This window comes from Vicia villosa, unplaced genomic scaffold (genome assembly GCF_029867415.1).
Source record: "Vicia villosa cultivar HV-30 ecotype Madison, WI unplaced genomic scaffold, Vvil1.0 ctg.000764F_1_1, whole genome shotgun sequence".
Lineage (NCBI taxonomy): Eukaryota > Viridiplantae > Streptophyta > Magnoliopsida > Fabales > Fabaceae > Vicia > Vicia villosa.
Window position 1 is genome coordinate 631,365 of NW_026705343.1, and position 16,834 is coordinate 648,198.

The 16,834-nt window shown below is 39.9% G+C and overlaps 1 long non-coding RNA gene across 1 annotated transcript; it reads right to left on the minus strand.

Annotated features, from left to right (window-relative positions):
- Nucleotides 1-1,628: 1,628 nt before the first annotated feature.
- On the minus strand, nucleotides 1,629-3,705 carry LOC131631072 (uncharacterized). The gene is made up of 3 exons (XR_009292603.1): nucleotides 3,271-3,705; nucleotides 2,189-2,273; nucleotides 1,629-2,005 (listed from the first exon to the last, which is right to left on the minus strand). It is a non-coding gene; the product is annotated as an uncharacterized LOC131631072 (long non-coding RNA).
- Between the last annotated feature and the right edge of the window lie 13,129 nt (nucleotides 3,706-16,834).

Here is a 16,834-nt window from a genome sequence, read left to right on the forward strand (position 1 = left end):
CTCATCGTAATCCCATGCAAAGCAATCTTTGTTTTCTTTTAATAACTTAATGACTCTTGATTTCAACGCTGGCTCTAATTTTGCACTGACATATGTTACCCTCTTCTGATCTCCATCTCCAAGATTTACTTCTTCGAGTGGATCTTGGGCTAACATTTTTATATTTGCCCCCATTGGGTCTTTCTCGAATCCCAAGGGTTCTTCATCGTAGATTGCGTCCAGCCTTTGACTCAACTCTTCACCTGATATCTTTTTCGCTTGAACTGTGTCTTCAAGGAATTGAGGGATCGAATGTATACCAGAATCCGTCGTTTCTTCCTTTCTTGGAATTGCACCAACAATCATGTTTGATAATTCAGCTTCGAGAGATGTTTTTCTTTTGTTCTCGGCTATGTAAGCTGAAATCTTTTCGAAGAAGGATGATTCAGACATCATCAACATCGTCGTCCCATCCTGTTGGCCGTATTGTTGGAAAATGCTCTATTGGTGCGGTATCTTCTGGACCGTCCATTATTTCTCTATTCCATTGGAATCCATTTGGGTGTAAAGACAAATAGTATAAAGCATTCTTATTTGGGGTATATATATCTTCTGCAGCATGGCAAGGCCCTATGTTTGCCAAATTCATGTCGAAAATGGTTTTATTGACTTGATTAACTTCAACCATGTAGTAACTCTGATCCCCTTCAATGTTCTCTACTATACCATCTTCCCTCCAAATGGTTAATCTTTGATGCATTGTCGAAGGCACTGCGGCAACTCCATGGATCCATTCTCTTCCTAGCAAAAGATTGTAATTTGCCTTCACTGGTATCACCATGAACATCGTTGGCCTTGTGACCGAACCCACAGTTAAATTCACTTGAATGACACCGAGAGTTTGCCCTATTTTGCCTTCTTAGTTAGACAAGACCATGTTATGTGGCCTTATATCAGTATCGAACATACCAATTCTCTTCAACATGTATTGGGGCATTAGGCTCACCGTTGCCCCTCTATCTAATAAGACTTTATTAATGCCAACATTTTCAATCTTAGCCCTTATGTAGAGTGGTTTTAGATGATTTCTCATTGTTGCACCCCAAAATTTGCCCATCTAAATTTATTTCTAATTGGCTTATGCATCTTATAATCTCATTCATTAGGTCATAAATAAAGTCATGCATTCATCAATAATCTAGCATGGGATCAAGGAATCAGGCAAGCTAGGACTCATGTGATTTGAAGATTTTCACATCAAATGGGTTTGATTTAACTGGATTTTATTGAGCATGGACTAAAATTAGAGTTTGATTCTCCTCAATCTACAAGGGTTTTTCACCTTTAATATTTATCATGATCGGGGAAATTATGTGGTTCTAGTCAGAGTTGCTGAGCTAGGCAAAGCTTATTTCAAATCGGGTTTTGGTTCGTTTCTCAAATATGAAAGGCCCTTTTGGTTCATGGGTCTTTGCCCGAGGTATAAATTATCTCTTTGGCTCTCATACGAAGGCTTGAGGCGTCATGGTGTAAAGGATTACCTATTGAATTCAGAATACAAGATTAAGAGTTTTTACTTCACTTTTGGAGCTATCTTATGTCATCCATTCACATTTGCAAAGTTTGAAAGAAATATTTGGAATTTCAAATTAAAAAGAGAAAAGAAGAGAAAGTGTTTATTTCATTCATTGAATTACAAGTTATTACAGGTGCACATTTACCTCTTAAGCTATCAATCCTAAACCGTGCCACCTACTTTCATTACCATTAACAGACCTTTCCCATAATCAAATTCCATCCTGCATGTACCCTACTCAAGGCATAACAGTTCAATATCCTATTCTATTAGCCTTGAAGTCGTGTCTCGTCAACCAGCTCTAAACTCCCAGCCTTGCCGTACTTTGACTTCTCTTGATCCCGCCTTGTAACTCTTCACTTCGAGTCTGAAACCAACGCATCCTTGTTTCTTCGAGCCTTCAGTACACTACCATTCCATGTTGCAGCCTTGCTCTTCAAGCTTTTAAACCTGCATAAAACCGGTTCAGCCGCATATCATAATCTCTAAACCAAAAAAATCCATACAGCCACAACTACACCACCAAGTCATGTTCAAACATCCTGCACAATGTAAATAAAGTCTAACACAGTCTATACATCAGATCCACACAATTTCAGAGCAAAAACATCGATCAGAATTTGAAGGTGTTACTTTATTTAAGGAATAGGCATTTGGTGAACGTTATAAGTCACTGTGTTATTGACCATGAGAATCACCCCTGGTTCACAATATTAACCTGCAAGACAATCCAAGACAAGTCAAAAGGGAAGGCTATTGCAAGCAGGGTGTGCATATAGTCAGTCATATCAAAACCAGGCTGATTCAAAGAACATTAAAAAAAAAAAGCACCTGCAACTTTGAACAAATTGAATTAAACAAAACTGCAGCGTCATCTTAACATCAATTCACACATAACTTAGTTCAGTTCTAACAAGAAAAACAGATGCAAATGTGCGAGTACAGGAGTTCGGCAAAAAATGGCACAGTTTTAATTTGGTTTCAATCGGGTCAGCCACTTCATTTTAACTCTAAATCTGTCCATCTAAACCAGAACAAAGGTACTGCATATTGACTAATAAGCTCCCAACATCTAACCACTTTCCTAACTGTTTTAGTTAAACTTCCAAACTCTTTCTAACAAACCTAACCAACCTAACTGTCATAACAGAAATAACAAACTCTATAACAGAAACTATCAACCCCATAACTGAATACCTACCTCCGATCCTAGTCAGCACCTCCAAGCCTAAAGCCAATTAACTCTCAACCTCACTTAACAAACTCTGATCCTAACTCCAAACCAAAACCACCCGAACCTGTGCTCTATATATACACATCATCACCTTGAAATCATTTTTCACGCCATTTCACACAATCACCCTTTCTCAATCTTCACATATCACAGTTCTCTCCATTCTCCACCATTTTCAATCTTCTCCACCTTCATTCATCTTCATCTTCATTCAGTACTTCACCTTCATCTTCTCCATAACCTCACCACACGCACATTCCCGAGGCTATTGGAGCTCACCATTGGAGCTCCGACTAGCTGGTGCTAAACCTCAAAGTATCACCACTCCTCTCTGCCCTCAATTGCGTCACCCTCACATCCTCAAGACTCCATAACGACGTCTCAGCATTCAGCGTCACTCAGAAATCGTAGAAAATTGAAACAAGAAGGAAGAAGAAGAATTTATCAGAAGCGATAAAGATTAATGGATGCATAATATTACCTCTGGATTTCTTTATATTCTCGGCCGTCATTGAAGAGTCACCGGAACTGCTCCGGTAGGTAAGCCTTGGAACTCCCTTTATCTTCATTCGTCCTTTGTCTCCTTCATGCCTCTGTGTAGATTGAAGCTCCACGAATCATAAACCTAAGGCTTCATAGGTCGATTGCTACTATGCAATTGGAATTTTATGCTTAGGGTTTCTATTTGATTTTGCCAAGATTTAGGGAGAATAAGGTGAAATTAACGAAAGGAATGCAAGAAATGAACCGAAGGCAGGGTAGTTTAGTTGTTCACGGTGATGTTCGTCGGTTTTTTAGTCGGAGAAAGGGTTCGAGAGCGGCGCCGTCGCCACCGTGAGAAAGAGAGGAATTCAGTTTGAGAGCTTAGAATTAGGATCGTCACAACAGTTGAACCCTAATTTCCCCCTTCCCATTATTCCTTTTTTTTCTAATTAATTAATTGTTTTTTTTATTCTGAATAACAAATAAAACTGAATAATGATAATGGATCAAACAAGCACCTTGGGCCATGTTCACTCTTACACCCCCTGAGGCCCGGTGCTACGCTTTTTTTTTGGCTAAGAATCTGAACAAAAACTCTGTTGGGCTTTATCCTTTGGGCCCCTACGCCCTGTTGCTTCCAGCACCTTAACTTTCAATTTATACCCCCTGGCTCTATATTTTAATGAGTAGAATTTAGATTTTTCCTCATTTTTTTTAGCAATAAAAATACTAATTTTCTCCTATTGTTTTTAGACTTTGACACAATTTTTGGCATAAATAATCATACATAAAAATATTAGTTTTAGGCTAATTGTTTTAGTCTTTTTACTTGATTTGTAATCCAAATCATCTCATAAAAATCAACATAAAAATAGTAGTATTTTACTTCATTTTTGTACAATATTTTGACTTGTTACTTCATGCTTGTGTGTAACTTTGTACCATTGTATCATTCTTCATTTTTGTTTCTAATTGTGACTTTATTTTCATGTCTCCTATAATCCTAACCTTAGGTAAAAACCATGATAACATTAGGACTTAGAAGTTCCCATTTCAATATTAGGCTAGTTTTCATTTAGGCTAGTTTCTTTTCCTTTTCAACTCTAAAACACTTAAAAAATGCTTGATTTTAATTCCCTTAAAAGATACAAAGAAAACACCTTTAAAAATGACTAATAAATGCTTGACTAATAAAAAGGGAAATAGAAACTCTCGTCTCCCTTGCTTAAGGGAATCACTTGAGTGAAAATTCCCAATCATAAAAGACACAAACCAAAGAGTAACTCGAGTCTCCCTTGCTTAAGGGTTCCACTCGAAACACTCAAACTATCTTCTCTCTCTCTCTCTCTCTCTCTCTCTCTCTCTCTCTCTCTCTCTCTCTCTCTCTCTCTCTCTCTCTCTCTCTCTCTCTCTCTCTCTCTCTCTCTCTCTCTCTCTCTCTCGCCTTTAGGGCATTCTTAAAGGACACGTTGCTCCCTTTTGATCGCATATAGGTATCGCATAAGACTCCACTCAACGAGATGCTACCCTAGTGCTAGATTACGAACGTAACTTCGTCCACTAAAAAACACAAAAACAAACAAAAACATATGAGCCGAACTACGGCGCTCTGATTCCTGAAAAGGATACGTAGGCATTAGGTCGCGGGGCCTGAGCGAGCACAACTATTTATAATCCTTATTTTCCCCGTGTTTCCTTTTCTTTCATTTGCATGCATTCCCTTAGTGATTAAGCTTTATATTTATACACCCTTTAGATAGCAACAAACATAGGTGGATACCATCGAGTACGATGGGCGTGAGGGGTGCTAGCACCTTCCCCTTGCGTAACCGACTCCCGTACCCTATCTCTGGTCGAAAGACCTCGTTCTTATTCATCTTAGGTTTGCTGGCGTTCCTTTCCTTTTAGGATAGATATGTTAGTGGCGACTCTGTTGTTCATATTTCGCGAGCGTGCGACACTCATACCTTCATCAGGCCTCTCGAAGAAGGCATTCTGCTCTTCATCTGCCCCGTTGTTTAGCACATAATAACACACAGGTTTGTGTCTTGCCATCTCTTCCACATCAGCTTCCTCACAATCTTCAGCTTCTGTTTCTTGGTTAAACTCATGATGGAGTACTGACACAACATTGCAATTGAGGTTTATCGATGACACTCCATCTGAGTCGAAATCATTTGTCATTCTATCGTCTTCTTTCCAAGGGCTGGAATGCATCTTTTCTTCTTCTTTCTCATTTTCAGAATCGAACAACTTGCATTCCACTGGAAGTTTACTTGTTCTTTCCCCTTGCGTTGGGATTTGGTTACTACTAGACTCTCCAATCTCCCTTGGTTTGTATTCCCTTTGGGCCTTCTTCATCCTCTGGTGCCTTCTCCATTGGGATCTGGACATAGGATTTCTGCCCTTGTAATTCTCCAACCTGTACATTTCTCGATTTGAGGTCTGGAATTGCTTCCTATATGCCATTGCAGTTCTTCCCCCTTGGTCCCAACTTCGCCATTTGTTGGTTCTCGCACCAGCTTGCATCCATCTATCCCTGGGTATGTCTGCAGGGACTTTGAATGTGACCCTCCAAGCTCTAGGGTTTGGGCTATCAGGCCTCTTCGATGGGGTCCATATATCGAACCCATACAAGTTGGGACGAAGCCCCTGAGTTTCTCGACCCATATAGAAATATACCCTTTCGAATGATCGTGCCAGCAATTCGTCATAGACTGCTCCACATCTGGGGCACAATGCAACCTCAGTGTTTTCTTTGTGACATTTGAACAAGAAACCCACTAAGCTTTCTTCCATCCTTGGGTACACCTTTATCAATAGGTTTCCTCCTCTCCAGGGTTGTTCCAATCTCTCTCGTAGGGCCCTTTCGAAGTTAGCCTGAACCCTTCGATTCAGCATGATTGAACACCTTGGGCACATCAGCATTCTTCCGCCATTCTTCTCATGGAAATTCCAGAGATAATCTTTCAAGCTTTCCCCTCTGGGTGGGATTTCAATGTTTCCCTTCTCCCTTATCAGCCATTTTTCTAGTTCTTCTATTTCAGACAAAGGCCGTCTAACATTGACCATGTTAACAACTGTCGGAGGAGCTTCAGAAATCTGTATCTGCTAAAGTTTTGCCCTGAGGTCTTCAGTGGCCTCATTGGTTTTTCCTTTCAGATCTTCAGTCATCTCTGTATCGAAGGATTCTTCAACATCAGTGTTGAAGACTGCATTGTCATTTAGGCTTTCAGTAGCCTGCTTTCCAGTTGAAATTATCTCCGATTCAGCAACATCTACTTCAGACACTTCCACCATGTTGACGTCAAGTGGTTCACACAGGTTAGTGGCAGCAACATTCAAAGGGTCTGTGTCAACCTTCATATGACTCTTGGTTTTGTCAGCGAATTTCAGACGTCCATCCTTGATAGCATTATGAATTAGATCCCTGAAAAGAAAACATTGTGAGGTTTTATGGCCTAAAAAACCATGATATTTGCAAAAGCCTCGTTTCTTCCGTTGTTCTAACGGAGGAACTTTGGAATTAGGAGGCACTATCATCTGGCCATCTTTTACTAATAAATCAAATATTTCGTCACACTTAGTGACATCAAATGTATAAGTTTTCTTAGGAAATCTATAGCTTTTATCATTCTCTACTGGATTTTTTCCATTGGCAGGGGTGAGCAATTTGCAAGAATAAGGCGGTGCTTTTTTTAATTCAACTAGATCTATTTCGACCTCTTCCACGCTGTATGAATCTTCGAAAGATTCTCCGTCAACGTCTTCAGCTTCAATATATGCTACCCTCTCCTTCTTGTAACTTTTATTTGCTCTGGCCTTTTCTGCTTTTAGTCGTTCGACTTGTCGAATCCTGTCTGCCAATTGGGCCATATCCCTTAGGTATTGGGTATCTAGTTTCTTTCTGATTGAATAATCTAGACCGCCTGCAGCCATTTTGACTAATTCGTGTTCTGGGACAACCGTGAAGCATCTTGATTTCATCAAACGGAACCTGTTTAAGTAATCATCTATAGGCTCTGTGAACTTCCTCTTGATGCTAGCCAATTCTTTCAGACTTATCTTGGTTTGACACATATAGAATTGTTCATGGAATAATCTCTCCAAGTGTGCCCATGCGTCTATGGAATTTGGGGGTAATGTGGTGAACCAAACAAAAGCATTTTTTTGTTAGCGAACTGGGGAAGTATTTAATTCTAAAATCCTCGTTTCCCGCTAGATCTCCTGCTTCCGTCAAATATCTGGCTATGTGTTCCACCGTTGATTCACTAGTGTCCCCTGAAAACTTCGTAAATTTGGGTACCTTGGTACCTCTTGGTAATTCTGTTTGCATAATGTATTCGGGTATGGGGGATGTATAGTTTGGACGTCGAAGTCCAGTATTAAGGCCATTATTAGCCATTATTCTTTCTATCATGGCAGTAAGATTGTTTTCGGTTGCCAAATTATCTCTCCTAACCCTATGCACAACTTCGTTAGGATGTTCGTCTCTTCCCACTACAACTACTCTAGGCTGTTGTTGGGGAACTGCTTGTCGACCAGCATTGGTGGGTTGATTTTGAGTTTCTAAATCTACCACTTGGTTTCGTTCGACTGGTTTTGGCCTAGGTGGCGGTACTGCGGTTCAAACTTGTTCTAGAATTGGGTCCCCCTCTTGATAGGTTGATTGGTTGTTTCTTCGCCTATTTTGTGGGACTCCTAAGAAATCCGCCATTCTTCCTATTTGTGTCGATATTTTTTGATATGTTTCCACATTGTCTTGGTTAGTCCTGGCAATGTTTGTTACTAATGAATTAAAAATCGACCCCAATTCTTTAGCAAGGACCCCTAACATATCATGGTTACTTGCATCCATTTCCTGTCGAAATGCCGCTTGACTACTTGTGGTTAAAGGAGGTATTTGGGCAGAGAAACCAGTGTTTTGTGTGCTTCGACCTATCGAACCGACATTAGGCAAAAATGCTGTTGGGTTAGTTGTAGTGTATGTAGGACCTGTTCATCGTAATCCTGCCATGTATGAATATGGCATTCCATATGGGTTGTTGGGTCTCCAACCTTCGAAAGCGGTTGATGGTCCTGGGGTAAATAATTGACTTGCGATGTTTGTCGAGAAAAGTGGTATCTCGTTTACGCTTGTGAGTGGAGGCACGGTAGTCGAACTCGAGACTGGAATAGTCCCTGTTGTCCCTGAAGTACTCTCGAGTATAGCCTGGGAACTACTTATGGGTCCAGACCCTGTCGAAACCGGTATATCCTGCGCCTCTTGAGTAGAAGTCGAAACGTGCGTGGAATTTGCCGCTACTGTTCCTGACCCCTGTGGGGGATCTTGATCTCCCCCTCCACTGGCCGCATTGACCATTTTCTTGTTGTACCTTCGTTTAGGAATCAGTTGTGCACTGTTGGTTAATTTACCGTTCCTAAGGTTCATACAAGGTCTTGATATTTTCTAGACAAAACAAAACAATCAATTAATAACAATCTGTTTGACACTGTCCCACTGGGCGTGCCAATTTGTTTACGGTGATTTCCGGTAAAAAACCACTAGTCCTCTAAACTATAAAATATACTTTGGTTACTCGCAGGATCGACTAGATTGATCCTAGGACATAGTCAAACAATTGCCTCTCGATATGATTTGATTCATGTTTGTTTGTTCTGACTTCAAGAAAACCTGTTTGTGATGTGATCGAATGAATATTTGTTGAATGCAGTATAGGGCAAGCAACAAACAAGATTTAGAAATATTGATCCGGGAATTATCGTCCTCAGAGATGGAGAGATGCCATTCAACAGTTTCTATGATTTCGAGCTTGGGTTTGAATGAGCAAAAAGTAAACAAAGATATAGACAGGAAAAGAATAAACACATTCTTAGAAGAGAAATAACTTATCAGAAATGTAAATGTATTCACTCTTCACAAACATACACTTACCAACCCGTTATACTCAACCTACGATACTCATCTATGTCATCACGTATCTCTCACATAAGCGTCCATCTCTGGAGCACAAACGAGATCATCTCACAACTAAGGTTATCTCTAATGCGAAGTCACGAGAACATCCGTATTCTCACGTCGGCGATCTCTCGCGCGCCGCTCAAACACAAAAGCATTAAGTACAGATACCCACAGTGAATGCTAGCTCTAAATCTATCTCTAGAGTTCAGAACCAACAGATTATCATCCTAGATAAGGATTCAAGAAGTTTATCTCTAAAGCACCCCAAATCCCCAGCATAGAGCAAAAATCCATAATAATATCAACACAGATTTGTAAAGCAAGTTAAATATAACATTATAATCGGTAAATATACATAAGATTCAAGTAAATATACAAACAAACCCAACCAAAGAGAAATACACAAAGAAGAAGAGAAATGAACCGAAAATCTCCCGGTTTGTCAGCTCTGTTCGACGCTCAATCCACCCCCGATCATCCTTATACAATCTCCGAAGTTGTTTTCTAAGCCAATTCTACTCTAAGAATGAAGTTGATGGTGTTGGGACTCAAAAATACCCAACCCATGACCTAAAAATGTGATTTTTGCCCCTTTTAACGAGCTGCTGTCTTAGCAGGTCCGCTTAGCGGACCCCCTCCGCTCAGCGGACTCAAAATTGCATCCAGACTCTGATTTGCTCCGCTGGAGCTCCGCTCAGCGGACCCCCTCCGCTCAGCGGACTGACAGCAAAAGTGAAATCTTGTTTTCGCCATAAGTTGAGAACCGTAACTCCGAATTGCGCCCGGTTCGAAGCGTTGGAAAGCTTATTCAATGCTCTATCCAATAATGAATGAATGGAAACCAAAATGATGATTTTTATCATCCTTATTTTTGAGCCTTATTCTTTGATGAATTGGTAGAATTTGCATTCTTGAAGCTTAGCCTTTGGTCTTTATTACTCAATGCTCCAAAGATGCATGAATACCTATAAAATGAATGGAAAACTATTAATTGGTATAAAAATGAATCAAAAACACAAGTATGCACATATTTACACAAAAGTTATGATTTTATTACAAAAATCATAAGAATAGAATCGATAAGTGCCACAAATATATACTCAAAATATCGACATTTTGGCACTTATCAATATTTACTTAAAAACAACACTTGTTACATATGTTAATATGACTTTCGACAAAAGAAACGTAAACAAAAGCATGTAAATTGCAGGAATGTAAAGTGCAGAAATATAACGTGCAAGAATGTAAAATGCAGAAATGTAAAGTGTTTCGAAATGAAAGTTAAACAAAGAAAATAAAAGGAATTGAAAAGATACTTGAATAAAGAAAGATACAAATGTACGTAAAATGGTGTTGGTGTCATACGTACATTTCTCAGCGAACTCGTTCTCTAAACACTTGATACTTGAGTGATTTGTGAGTGATTTGTACAAAATGAACACACGAAATCCTAACATTAAGACCCTTATTTATACTAATTTCGACCCTAACGGTCCTACACTAATATGATGCCACGTTGCTCACAAGAATCCCTGGGATGCCATCTATCCTTGTGCGGTTACACAGACTACTTCGAAATTCAAATCATCCCTGTCGCACGCTCGCGAAAAATGAACAGAGTCGCCACCAATATATTTATCCCATAAGGGAAAGGAATACCGGATAACCTACAAAGGAAGGAACAGGGTCTTGCGACCAGAGAATCTAGGTACGGGAGTCGGTTACGCAAGGGGAAGGTATTAGCACCCCTCGCGCCCATCGTACTCGATGGTATCCACCTATGTTTGTTTCTATCTAATGGGTGTATAACTATGTCTATGTCTAAATGCGAAATGAATGCAAAATGTAGGGAAAATAAAGAATTGTACTCGCACGGGCCCTACCCCGCTGCCTACGTATCCTTTTCAGGAATCAGAGTTACCGTAGCTCGGCTAAAGATTTTCTGTTTGTTTTTGTGTTTTTTAATTGGGCGGAGTCAACGTTCACGTTCTTGCATAAGGGACGACCTACGATGCGTACGAACGGAAATGACATTGCCCTTAGGTGCCAACGAGGCAAAAGAAAAAGAAATGCTTGGTTTGTGTCTTTTAGGGTAGATGAGTGGTGAACAGTTCCCAATACCGGGCCACTCACCACTTTCTCTACTTTGCTTTAGTCTGAACCATTGTTATGTGTTTTAAAGTGTTTTTGGTTGTGTATTTTTTTAGGGAATTTACTTCGCGATTCGAATCACATAAAATGTATAATGATCGAGAAGCAGATTAGGGAATGAATCCCACTCACTTCCATCCCATTATGTAATGTTTGAGAAACAGATTAGAGAATGAATCTCACTCATTTCTCTCCCATTAACTAATGTTTGAGAAACAGATTAGGGAATGAATCCCACTCGTTTCTCTCCCATTAGGTAGTGACCGAGAAACAGATTAGGGAATGAATCCCACTCGTTTCTATGCCACTAAGCGATTGAGAAATAGATTAGGGAATGAATCCCACTCATTTCTCTATCACTTTCTTAATGTGATTCGCATCTTCCGTTTATTAGGTATTTTAAAGAGTTGAAAAGAAAAAGAATGCAAAAGGGAACTAGATCTACCATTCTAATCTATGTTGTTCTAATTCTATTCTAAAATCTAGATTAAAATCTAAGGGATATCACAAAAAACAAGCCTTCACCAATCAAGGGCATTTGGACGTTTCACAATTGAAAAATTATTCACAAAAGAAAGAATTAGGACCTAAGTTTAAAATATTCACAAACAAAATTTTATTCGATTTTATAACCATTTTTGGAGCAAAGTATTTTATTATTCACTAGCCAATCAATACTCAAAGGAAATCTCAATTAAAAAAAAAACTAATTACAAAAAATACTTCTAAAAATTTTCTAATTGGGTGAAAAAACATTTGTCATGTTTTATAAAAAAAATTATGCAAAGAGAATAAAAGAAAGAAAAAAAATTCTATTTGTTTTCTTGTTATCAGCATGGGGGTGCAGGAGCAATTAAAGCTTGAACTGAATTCTTTACAAATGGCATATGGGCCTGATTAAGAGGGGTGCGAGAATCAGAAGTGGCGCAAGGCCCTGTCTCAAAACGTGGCCCAGACTGTTTTGTTATTCCATTTTTATTTCATTTTATATTCAGCATTTTATTTTATTATAGTCTCTTCTTTTATCAAAACGTAACGTACATGCATGCTGTATCTTTCATCAATTGGTCAAAAATGCTTTCAAGTGGAATGAGACAAAATAGTGCACAAGCGAATCATACGATGCCACGTCACAGATCAATCATTTGAATGAAGACAAAATGGAATCAATTGAAAAATGCAAACCAACAAGAACACGCCACGTCACCATGAAGGGACCAACGCCATGCATCACACGCAGGCGCCGGAAACAGACGCCGATCGTCTCCTCCGGCTTGCCACCATCGGAACCGCGCTACACCGGCCTAAAACCTAGCCAAATCACTACCGTCCCCCTCGGATTTTCGCGTAGATCACAGATCTACCATTATTTTTCAACAATTCCTACTCTAAATAACAGATCGATAGCAAATGCAAAGCCCTAATTCGAACACAGATCCACTAAAACGTACACCAATGGCACAGGGATGGATTATACGATGCAAGATGTTCAAGAAGCGACCTATTCTACCTATTAAACATACAATCATATCGAACAGAACTACACTTACTCAAACAAGCATTCAAGCGGATATTACTAGCGTTAATCACATTCCAGATGCACACATAATCTATATCTGTTGCTAACATGCTCGGCAATGGATTTGAGAACGTACCTGAAACTGTTTTTGAATGATTATCTTCGCAAGACCTCAAGTTTTCAGATCTGGATCTTGAAAGTGACGCTAATGTTTAGTCCACTCGAGAAGCAAATCCAGTTCCTTGTAGCAGCCTTTGGAGTCTGAACAGAGGTGATCCTTACTTGAAACACGCGATAATGAAGCTATATGAAGACGTAATGATGATGACGCTTCGTTGAATCTTGATGAGCACAGAAAAAGAGAATCTGGAAGCTTAAGTCATGTTAGTTACAACGGCGAGATTCAATGGAGGTTTGTGATGGTTGAAGTATGGTGACCGGAGTTTGCTGGTGTAGGCGGTTAGGGTGGCACCGGAGTTGGTTATGGTGGTTGGTTGAAGATGAAGATGAGAGAGGGTGGAGTAGAGAGAAGAGAGTGATGAGAGAATGGGAGAGTTGAGTGTGAGAAGAAAATGAATCCTGTCTGAGACTTTGAGAAGGGTTTTCTTTATATAGCATGATGGTGTATGGTTGTGTTTGGTGTGGTGAGGAGTAGTGGATCTTTTCTCTACAAAACTTAGGGAACACGCAAGTTTCTTTTTGGTAAACTCTCTCACGCTTTTGGATGGCTCAGACTGATGCATGGTTCGTTATGGAAGTACCGGATGCTGCTTACGTATACACTGTTGCCACTTATCTCATGCCAAGCCTTTTGCAAAACAAACTGTGCAGCCCTCTTTGTGGGCTCATAGATCCTTTCATGACTCATCATTTGACACAAATAAGGGCTCACAACGCAGGGGACATGGGATAGAGCCTTTTTTATGTTGATGCTTTAAAGAGAAAACAAGTGTAACACATTCAAAATCAGCTTGCAAACCGAATGATTCCCCACTGCATACCCAGGGCATCCGTGACCTAGCTTCTGGCCCTTATTCTTTGGCAAAAGTTAACTTGATCAGGGCACGACTTCCAGACCATATATCTCGCCTATCACTTGTTCAATTGATATAGTATATGGCTTAATGGAAAGGAGACGTGGCAAAGAGTAATATGGCTCCACACTCATTCTCAATGGACTTTTGTAGACTTTAATAATTAGCGTTAAAAGTAGTCTGCCAAGTGTTCGACGTAATGTCTCATGCATGCCATGGGTTTTGACTCCTGTACTTGGCAACGCGTGATTTGATGAAGAGATGACTTTGAGCCCTTATATTTTGATCAATACGTATTCAATCAACACAACCCATAGCCCATTGGGAAGAACACATGGCGAGGAAGATAGAGACCTCAATAATTCCTTAAAAAGATCTTTAGAATTTCCTGAAACTCAATTGGAAAATGGCACACTACATGTTTGAGCAAATGCTTGTGCTAGCATGACAACTTGTCTGGAAGCTTGACTTGACTCAGTGAAAATCTTCAGACTTTGCGTCTCTGTAACTCACGAACCATGCTTCAAATGGAAAAACACTCAACTACAAATTTGTTCATCTCCATGAGATGAACAATATTGATGTTGAACATTTTCTGAAATAATGCATAGATCCACGTGAAATCAAGTTGGGAAGTGAACTGGTCAACCATTCTCAAAATTTCAGAAATTTCACTAAGTGTAGAAGTTTCTATTTTAGGATTTTCTCATTTTAACTAACTTTCCCAAAATGGTAAATTTTAGTTAAAACTTGATTTTATTCATTTCGTTGACTTTATTTGACTGGTTTTCCACCAAGAGTCGATATTTGAATAATTTTCCCGATTTTGACCCAAAAGTCAAATGTTCCGATTTTTCCGACTATTGATGAAATTCCCGATTAAATCTCTTCCACTCACATCCAGTCAACCAAACACATTCACACAGTCAGTATGAGAAGTTTTCCACACATAGAAGCCACTTCTGATTAAATGTTGACCAGAAAGTCAACTGGTTGACTTTGGTCAACGAAACCCCGATTTAAAGAACCAGATGATTTGCAAGCTCGTGTCCTCTAATCAATGCCCTGATTTGAAACAAAAAGACACCCCAATCCAGGAGGACTTCAATGAACAGAGAGCCACATGATTATACTTCAGTTTCCACATTCTTTGATCAAACTTCTTTGCAATGGAGTTTTCTCTTGCTAGCCTTTGAATAGAACCTATGATATGAATGCATGGGTATGGATTATGACCTAAGTGATGTATGTACATGAGTGCAAAGCCTAAGCCAGTTAGGAGTTAAGGGGTAGGACAAATTTGGGGTATGACAGCTACCCCTATTTAATCGTCTTATACCTGAAGGTGAGATTGGCGCTAGCCTTTCGCGCATTCAAGGTAAAAGAGGATTAAATACCAATACCAAAAATTTGTCTTGAAAAGATGGTGTAAATGTTATCCTTTTTTTTGTTTTTGATATTTGCTGGGGAAAGAGAATTTTTGTTTTTTCTGATGGAAATTTATGGTGAGTAATTGGGAGAGGGGTGATAGCTTGTAATGTAGCCAGGGTGCCAATACAAGGTTCTCAATGGAAATGGTTGTTGTATGAAACTGCAATTTGATAGGATGATAGGATCTACGATCCACAAGAATGAAAAAGATGAGGATAAGGTCAACGGACCTACGATCCACAGAAATACGAAGGATGAGGATAAGGTCAACGGACCTACGATCCACAAGAATGAAAAGGTGAGGATAAGGTCAACAGACCTACGATCCACAAGAATGAAAAAGATGAGGATAGGGTCAACGGACCTACGATCCACAAGAAATGCAAAGGATGAGGATAAGGTCAACGGACCTACGATCCACAAGAATGAAAAGGTGAGGATAAGGTCAACGGACCTACGATCCACAAGAATGAAAAGGTGAGGATAAGGTCAACGGACCTACGATCCACAAGAATTGAAAAAGATGAGGATAAGGTCAACGGACCTACGATCCACAAGAATGAAAAGGTGAGGATAAGGTCAACGGACCTACGATCCACAAGAATTGAAAAAGATGAGGATAAGGTCAACGGACCTACGATCCACAAGAATGCAAAGATGAGGATAAGGTCAACGGACCTACGATCCACAAGAATGCAAAGGATGAGGATAAGGTCAACAGACCTACGATCCACAAGAATGAAAAAGATGAGGATAAGGTCAACGGACCTACGATCCACAAGAAATGCAAAGGATGAGGATAAGGTCAACAGACCTACGATCCACAAGAATGAAAAAGATGAGGATAAGGTCAACGGACCTACGATCCACAAGAAATGCAAAGGATGAGGATAAGGTCAACAGACCTACGATCCACAAGAATGAAAAAGATGAGGATAAGGTCAACGGACCTACGATCCACAAGAAATGCAAAGGATGAGGATAAGGTCAACGGACCTACGATCCACAAGAATGAAAAGGTGAGGATAAGGTCAACGGACCTACGATCCATAAGAATTGAAAGAAAGGATAAACATCAACACTGGGGTTGGAGGACGTCAACGCTGAGGTTGGAGCATATCAACACTGAGGTTGGGGGACATCAACACTGAGGTTGTGAAAGGAAAGGCGTCGACACTGAGGTCGAGGACATCAACACTGAGGTTGGACAAGGAAAGGAGAGACATCAACACTGAGGTTGGAAAAGAAAGGTATCGACACTGAGGTCGAGGACATCACTGGGGTTGTGAAAGGAAAGATAAACATCAACACTGAGGTTGCGAATGACGATTGGCATCGACGCAGAGGTCGGAGAAGGAATGATAGGCATCAACACTGAGGTTGGACAAGAAAGGTATCGACACTGAGGTCAAGGAAGAAAGAATTAATACCAACACTGAGGTTGGAAATTAGTCTTGAAATG